At 37.5% G+C, this 9,506-nt stretch overlaps 1 long non-coding RNA gene across 1 annotated transcript; it reads right to left on the bottom strand.

Moving 5' to 3' along the window:
* Positions 1-1,271: 1,271 nt before the first annotated feature.
* LOC124157058 lies at positions 1,272-4,931 on the bottom strand. Its single transcript, XR_006864526.1, has 3 exons — positions 4,740-4,931; positions 4,473-4,654; positions 1,272-2,865 (listed from the first exon to the last, which is right to left on the bottom strand). It is a non-coding gene; the product is annotated as an uncharacterized LOC124157058 (long non-coding RNA).
* Positions 4,932-9,506: the final 4,575 nt, after the last annotated feature.

A 9,506-nucleotide genomic window follows, 5' to 3' on the forward strand; every position in this document is an offset into this window, starting at 1 on the left:
GAAGATTCGGCTTGGCAACGCTGCTTTAGAATTAAACGTAAACAAACATGATCGCATACAAGGAATAAGCATTACTGGATATAATTGATTGCGCAAGAGTTTAGTGTACTGACTTTCCATATTGTCGCAGTAAATTCCAAGTACAAAAATTACTTCGTGGTGGACATTGGGAAGTGAAATATGAGATTCGCGATTCCTGATACTATTTGGGTTTCTGTAAACTTCGAATGAAGAGATTTCTTATGTGTACGTAAATATTATTTGGCATGCTTTGGGAGGAAAGATATTACCGATTTTACGCATACTAAAGGTGTCTGCGTATTTACTTTCACAAGTACAATTCTCCATCCGCATTAATGAACTTGCTATTTGTGATGAAATCGAGTGGCTCAAACCATCTTTTAGGTATGAGCCGCGCGTGAAACCTATTGAACAACGTTAACAGGTAGTTATTGACAGGTACTTTTCATATTTAAGTCAACGCAGTCCGAACCTTACATAAACGAAAGGACAGGATTCATAGCGAGATATTATGAGTGTAGACATGCGTTTACACTTAAGTCAAACAACACATTTCGTTTATGGTAAAATTCTGTTGAATCATCTCCCTTTTGGAAATCAGAATTCATCCCACAATGCATAAAACCTACTAAATCTTGTTGCCTTAACCGAATTTGAGGAAACCTTTCGAAAAAATGAATGTATAACCAGCCCTCCGAATATATTAACATTGGTCGACATCGATTTTAAATTACCTATCTTTTCTTCCACGTAATGCAAAATTACAAGATTGCACTGTTGGAAAGTTCTTGCTCCAGTAACTGTAGATTTCCACGTCATGAATGCAGAGCTGTCTACTAACCACGAAGCAATCAAATGAATCTAATCTTTAGAGAGAACGTAACCGAAGTATAAATTAATCTTCCAATAATAGTCATATTGAGTCTCAAAGGAAGTGCATCTTGCCATTTCCTTACAACAATCCCTTAGGAACAAGAAATTCACACCAAATGGACTTCTGCTTACATCAGTACAGAGATATTAAAAGCTAAAAAATCACAATATTGTGCTTCAACCACTAAAATCTCCATAACACTATTCTAAACGAAGCTTGCCATTCACCTTGATGCCTACTGCAATACCCCCTTACCTTTAGTTAAACTGGATACAATTTCAATATTCTGCTTTTCATCTCAAGGCCCTATTCTGGAAATATATGCACATAGTTACCAACTTAGGGTTTGTAGGAAGGGATCAGACAAAAAATGATATATTACTACACTTCTGGTATACATATTTATTATTAATACATAACAAAAATTACAAAATATTTACAGAAAAGCACTCTACAATGTTACATAAATGCAGCAATACACATTTCAGTTTCAGTGAGTGTTGGCTAAGAACATAAAAAGGAGAGCCAGGGCTCCCAAGAGACATTAAATTGGCTACTATATACTTTGTTTGTATATGAGGTATTTCTCTGCTGTCTTATCACTCTAACTTGCTTGTGATAATGTTCCCTCATATTTCCAACGTAGTAGTGGGATTTTTTCCTTCAAATCAGTGTTAAAAAAATACACTTCAGGCATTCACAGTAAATTTTGAAGAAATGGGCAGAGGCTAGTCTTAAAAAGAAACATTTCTTTGTTAGCATTCAACACTGCATATGCCATGTGCCCCACTCCAGCAGAATAGAAGAAAAAATGAAGGCTACAGTAAGGAGGCAAGTTACAGTCCCTGTGAAGCAAGTTAGGTTGTTCCCGAAGTCATTGTAAGAGCAAAAGATATAATACGAAAGGGAATATGTTACCAATGTTAGCTATGTAAGCTGATCTTGATAGTGATTAACTTCAGGAGCCAATAGCATTGAACATGGAGACCACCAGATTTGCCTTAACCTTATTTCTACATAATATGGAGAAGCTGGTGGACATTTTCAGGTTAATTTTATATATAAAGATATTTATATATATAGAGTGGAACACAATGTCTTTCAGTAATTAGATGGCAATTAGTTAAACAGTACTTTAAAAAAACTTTCACCGATGCAAATAATAATAAAATCCTTGCTACCCTTGTAACAACAATCCCTTGGGAGGGACAGCATAATTTTCTTGCCAATCAAGGTGCGCAAAGAAATTGATCAGCCCTATCTACAAAATCCCACTAACAATTCAGGAGGGAGTTTCTAAAGAGTCATTCTCACTCAAAGGCATTGACGCATTAACCAGTATACAAGATAATCACCCAAAAGAAAACATGGAAAAATTGCCCAATATTATGTCACGCTAACCTTTAGACCCTTGCAGCAAACCTAAAGATACTAGTTAAAATACTCAGGAGACACCTGTTACCACAAGCTAGAGGACGTGGGGAGAATCTTAAAGAAGCTAAAAAATCTCTAATAGACTTTACAGTATGACCATTTCTACTATGTACATTTAAAACATGCTATACATAAGGCATAAGATAATTTATCAGTCTTACTCTTTTTAATTTTCTCTTTTTATTTATCAGTCATACTCTTTAAGTTTTCTCAACTCCTCAAAATATTTACTAATAGTCTCAATAGACTTGTGAAACTCTATTCTCCTTTGGATGGTAACATGGGGCTTACCATTGATACTCTCTCCCATGTGTACTTAATCTTATTCCCTCAGTTCCACATATTCTGAGTATTTCCACCAACTTCTCCATATTAAGCCAGCTGTAGCCATTTGGGAAATCATTAAGCATGAAATAACACTCCACAGGGTTTGTAACATTGCCACCTTCTGTGTCTTCTACACATTGCACAGATAGTACTGCGTACACCATACGCAAGTAATTTTTTGGAGTGGTAATCAATGACAGACCCATGCCCTGTAAATGTAAAAAGAAAGACATTTTAACTGTTAACATAATAAAGAGGAACAATTTATAACTAAGGAATAGAAATAGTATGATAACATTGGAGGTTATCTACCGCCTAACTTATGATGTTCTTGATTCAACATTAGGGAGGACATTGTATATGTGTCAGACACTTATGTCCTATCATTGGTTAATGTGACACAAATACATTTTGCCACTTTGGAACTCATTAGCCTAACAAGAACATTAATCAGTATGTATAATGAAGTATTACTAACATTATAAATTGCAATATTTCCACTGAGTTTTATTATGACAAAACGCGTTTCATTGCTACAAACAACATTATCAAGTGTTGTTGTCATAATAAAACTCAGTGGAAATATTGCAATGTCTTTTTAATTGTACTAGGTAATATTAAAGACTTCCACCATATTGTGCCCAACATAATACCAGATATAGTGAAGTAGGTTGTAATTATGATAAATGTGGGAAAGCAACCACAATCAGGACAGAACCATGAAGAACAACAGGGAGATGGATGTCGATGGATTGGAACATTTCCCTGCAATATTATTTCCACTAGTAAAATATGATTATATGCAATTATTTTAGAAAGATAAGTTTAATGTGATCATTAGCATTCACTCAATACAACATTAAAAATTTGAAATGAATAATGGTTTGCAAATAGTATGTCCAGCCGTGACTATTAAAAAATTAACGACAGAGAAAACATTTCTTCACATTGCATAAAAAACAGGTTGTGAGAGAAGGATGAACATCATAAGTGGAAAGGGTATGGCCACGGAAACAAAACTGATTGAATTATAACTAATACTCCTCTTCTGGCAAGCACATGCAAATAGCTGTTAGAGGAGACAGGTAATCCCTTTAAGAAATCAAGAAAAAGTTTTTGATCCACGAAAAATATTGAAAGTCTTAGATAAATAAGTAGCATGTAAAATTATGACATAGAATAATAGTTGCAACTCTGAGCACACCAGTAAAAGGGCTGTGCTGAATAAATACTTAAGATATGGATACTATAGTTGAAAATATATGTTAGATAGACTTCTAATCCTATGACCTGATAACAGATCACCATAATTAATCAACTTATAATCCACATTAACACAATCCAGCAATTATTGATTTTCTATGTTAAAAACAGCAAATCTGCGGTAATTCTCTGGTTCTAAATATCAAACACTTTATATAGCTCACATCACCAAATTCCAGTCAACAGTCACTTAATCAATTATGGTTTCATCCAAAGGAACCAATAACAAATTACATTGAAGGACAATAAAAAATTAAATGAAAGTAATTTAAAATTACACTTGAACAAAGTAATCATCAAAAAAATTAAAGCCTCTGCATTTCCTAAATTTTAGTTTATATATTGGACCTACTACTGGTAATGTTCTTGGAATGCAATGTACATGGAAATAAAAAGCACACCGACTGAATATTTCCAAGAAATATGAAAGAACGTTATGCAACCACAAGGAACATTTAAAAAAAATGAATTAACATTCACATTGGGTTTCGGGGGACCAATAACGCTACTACTTATTATAGTCTCATTTTTTAACTGATGCGGTGAAACTTACGGTGTTAAGGCCAAAGCGAGAAGCTTCTCCACCTCCACAGCTTCCGTACTCGATTGCATCTTCAACCTTTGACCCCACAGATCGCTCCTACCTTTTCCAAGTGGAATTGGCGACAGACGGAATAATTAGGGTTGCCAAAACCCGATTCATTTGCTCATTCTCAACACATGACAGGACGCACACTATAAATGAAACAAAAATTTATTTTCAGCTAATAACATACTTCCATTCTTAAATTCGCAATGAGGTATTTACTAGAGCACTTACCTATATTCACTGAACGTTCGAGAAGAACTCTTCTGTCTCTTCGTAAATTCCTTCTTCCGCACAAACCGCCCCGCTTTACTAGTGGATGGCTTCATCGTTAAAGCAGAGAAGGCTGAAAAACTGGCATATTTCACTAAAAAGTTAGAAAAATACTCGACTTTCTAAAGTATATTTCAACACCGAAATCTATGCACTCCTCGCACTCCTGTAACGCTTCAAGCCATTCACTTGTTTCTCTGACTAGTTGAGAGCCGCACCAACCTAAGAAATTTGACGTTGTTGCCAAGTCGAACGTCTCTTTGACATATGTCATTTCTTGGGATACAATGCTTTAAAATTGCTTTCTAATATAAGTAACCTTTATAGTTTTATGTTTGAGCATTTCAGATACCAGGATATCGTACTCCAAGTCGGGATTAAGTCCATACTATATTAAGGAAACTTAGTATTATATTACTAAAAGTACCGTTGGTACCTTTGGTAATAAGTCAAGAGAGAGTTTAAAATACGTATATTTTGTTGATTACCGAGAAAAATAAGCAACTGAAGCAAATATTTTCCCAACAAAAAATTATAAAATTGTATCAAAAGCCTTAACAACTCATGATATTTGTAAATTTTGAGAAGATACAGTCGCTGTTATGACTACGGATCTATCTCGCTCAAACTACCTTAAAGTAAGGATTTACCATTTTCATAAAGTAAACCACTTACTAACTTTTTTTTTTCACCAGAAGTGGTGGGTTGCAAACCCATTCAATTTCGTCATGTCATTTGGTTTATGGCTGAAATTTTGGCCCAAGTAAATCTTCTGGTTATTCCATTTTTGGAGGAGTATATTAATCCACCCTAGTTAGAATTATCAGTTACATGCCATATTGTATATCAAATATGTTTTATTTGTATGTATTAATTTCTTTAGAAGTATTCATCTTCCTAAAACCTATTTAACGTTCTCTCTTTCTGGATTTCACATTCTGCTTTACCTTACTTGATATTCCAGGATGTCAAAGCGTATTTTTTTTTCTTTCTTCTTCTTTCTTATAGCTTCCACAAGCACGTCGGCTTATTCTAGTTCAACTGCATTGGTATCTACTCTCGGTGCGTCTCCATCTGCAGCACCCTTACTATTCAATCGTTCCCTTACAATCGAACTTCAAAGGGAATCCATTTCGCTCCCCATTCACCCTCTCTTCCCTTCTACTATTCGAATCCGAATTCCGATTTTCCCACGCGGGACGTTACAGATGCAAAGTATTCTCAATGCAGACCCCTCCAGAGAAAGAGGGGCTTGTGTTTCTAAGAGTGGCGAGAGCTGATTGACTCTCTCTCTTTGCCGCTAGGGGCGTTTTTCTTCCACTGCATCGAGCAGCCGAGTTGCATGCGAGTCGTGCTTCGAGGCTCCTAGTCTCGTCCAACTGGAAGCTTTGCTGCTGCAAACATCTTTGATATCTGGGGCGCAAATTAGTCCATGACCCGTGGATAAATAACCTTCATTGCCCTCCGTTGTATTTCACTGCACTCGGATTTCTCTCATGGAAAACGCGTACTGTGTGTGTAAACGGACAGAAAAGTATGTGAACACTTGCTTACCTCGCTCTGGAAACTAATCAGAGACGCGAAGATTCCTCAATTACTCTTTTCTCGGGCATGAAATCACGCCCTAATAAATTGATTCTTAAAAGTGAGCATTTCTACATCTTAGATCCACTCCTGCAAATATCTGTTTGTCGTATGCACACCAACGTAAAAGTTATTTAAAGGTACCATTCGTGTCATTAAGGTACCGCGCCTTGTCATTGAACTTAAATCACGGTTGTTCAAAAACGGAGAGTCACTTTATGATTACTTTTCTTTAGCGCAATTCTTTTTGAAGAGTTTCTAATGAGAATTAAAGGGTTCTCTGACTTTCGCTTATCATGTACATGAAGTTACAAAAACGTCGCTCAGCTACTATCTTAAGCAGGCAAGAGATGTACACATGCCACAATGTGAATTAGGCATGTGTATCTACATCTAAAAAAAGGAATGAGAAATTAAAAAACAAGCAGGAATTGTTTATCGACGACATAGTGGGAGAACCCTATGCCTTTTCGGTGTAATAGTGAGGTACCAACCAGTAATTAGCTCGCATTTTTTCTGAATGTTATAACAACTCATTAATAGGACACCATAAATTAAAATAATATTATTATTTGTGTGACCTGAAGCCTCCGACATTACCTAGTTTAGAATAGTGAAGTCGGAATAATATCTAATGCATACGTAATACAATGAGGAGATTCCGCAGAGAATGATTTACACAATCAGTTTCATAACTCAGCATGGTACGCGCACTAGTTGGAATTTATTGTCAATATATGGCCATCATATTCCCACTACTAAAATAAAGGTTTGCTTGCCTATTTCATTGCCTATCTATGGAGCACTGGGAGCATAAAACAGTACTCACCAGCAAAAAGTGGCTGAAAATATTTTTTTAAAGTTATGTACGGGCTAAATGCTTTACAAAACATCATCCCATCACCACTGCAATGCTATGAAATTGGTACAAAAATTCTTGGCGCAGACCATGCAGAATGATTAGGTTTATTGAGGAGCGCGGGGCCCTGATCATTGCTCGACATAGCAATTTAATCGATCCCATCCATTGAGAATGAGAGATGGATAAAAAAAAGAACTTGGTGACAGCCATTTCTTTAGCCGTCGTCTCCTCACTGACCCCATTACCAGCCACTTGACGTCAATCCCTCCTCCCGACTGCCCATTCAGTTCTACCGGAGGACCACCAGGGGGAGTGGGGGATCCCCATTATTCGGCAGATTGACAGCTGATCGCCTCGGGAAGTAGTGTACATAGGGTTAGGTCGTCCGACGGCCCGCGCGGGCCAATATTCGAACATCGGGACCAAGTGGATTGCGTGGGGCATGGGGGGGTCATGGGGTGGGGGGGGGCAATCACTGCTGGTCGCCATGGGAACAGCTTCTTTATTCACGTCTCGTCTCCCCACCCTTTTCATTCGATCACTTTTGAATGACGTGCATCGGTAGGAGAAAAAAAATGACGTTGGTGAGGCGAATGTGGGATTTTTTTTATTATTATTTTTGTAGTCGGTCCGACACTGCCGAAACGATTGAAGGGAAGGGTGTGGTGGGGAAATATTATTAGTTTTTCTTTTTTAACAAGGGATGATTGGTTTTCGCCACTCGTGTTCGGATTGTCGCGTGGCCTCAGCAGGCAAAACTCTGCGGGTGGAAATATTATTTTCTTTATTCGTCCCCCTAATATTCACCCCTCTCTCTTCACTCTTAAGCCCTTCTCCCTTTGACTCTCTCATCTGAACCTATATTTCACTAGCATATGGATATACTATGCGTCTTTCTCCCACGGTGTATTCTATATAGCATTCCGAGTACCTCAACGATTAGCACCTAGGGGAACTTACGAGATGATACACACATTGCTATTGGCACAATTATCTCATTTCCCACCGGCAAAGATGAATTTTATAGGATAAACATTATTACTGAGTAGTATTTCCACGAAGGAGAGATGGCTTCCACAAAATTCAAACTGTTTAGCAATTATTAGAAAAATAAATAAATCGCCCTCATGTTTATAAGAAATTTTAAGTTATGTATATGAAATTGATTTTTAAATGAAAAATGAAAGCTCTGTGAGTCCTAGTCGGTTTTATCCAAAACGCCATAAGTGTCGAACAAAAATGACAGCATTTCGCCCTACTTTAGGCGCTTCAAACTCTAATTACAACGAATATAATGCCTGTCGAGATGTTATCTACACAGTAAAAGACAATCAATAGGTTGGCATATGTTTATCACCTAGTAGTGATAGATATTAATTTTTCCATCACTTTAATATTTAGCGTGTTCAACACGAGGTTATCCTCGGGTGAGCTTGGATATTGGAACCCCATTCGTGCCACTCCGACTTGCCTCCCTGGCTTTGCTAATTGCACTAATGATTCTGGTGGGAATCTCGGGCCGTGGCTTGAGCTATATGGTAGGCAGGGACGCAATTTCGAATCCGCGAAGGGGTGAGAACCGGGAGGGAAGGGATTCCTTTGATCTGCAGTTGACGTGGAGAAAACGGCTCGATACACAAGGAGCGGCATTGGCTTGAGAAGTTTGAGATCCTCAATGGTCTTACATTATCCGGCGTATGGGCTGTAATAGGGTCGAAGGTTTCCGTGTGAGATGAATCAAGGTAGTAAGAGAAAGATTACTTGCATCCGACAATCTAATATCGCAAGCTTACTGATGGAATGGTTCAGTGGCGTAGCCAGGAATTTCGTTCGGAGGGGGTCCAAAACCAGTGGGGGAAATTTTTGAAAAACAGAGTACTACGTAGAGGGTTTTAAACTAATTTTAACATCTTTCATAATCGAAAAAAACTTCATTTTCTAAAGAAATATTATGTAAATTTAAAATTTTTCAATATTTTATTTTATGAAGGAAAAATAATTGCATTTTTATATTTCGGGGGGGGGGGGGAGGGTCCGGACCCCCCGGACTGGGGGGGAGGGTACAAGTCTGCATAACACCTTGAGAGCCACATTTTAGATGTTTGGCAGGGTATGCTTCAATCACTTACATGCTATAGGATCCCCACATGCACATCATACGGTCATAAAAGTATTACGCATTGTAGCAAAATATGCGTGTACATCCACGAAAAGGCAAAGCCTACCTACGATTAGTAATTCTTATAGTACATCCATGCAAGATTAGAGCAATAGAAAAAAAA

The sequence above is a fragment of the Ischnura elegans genome, chromosome 4 (assembly GCF_921293095.1).
Source record: "Ischnura elegans chromosome 4, ioIscEleg1.1, whole genome shotgun sequence".
NCBI lineage: Eukaryota > Metazoa > Arthropoda > Insecta > Odonata > Coenagrionidae > Ischnura > Ischnura elegans.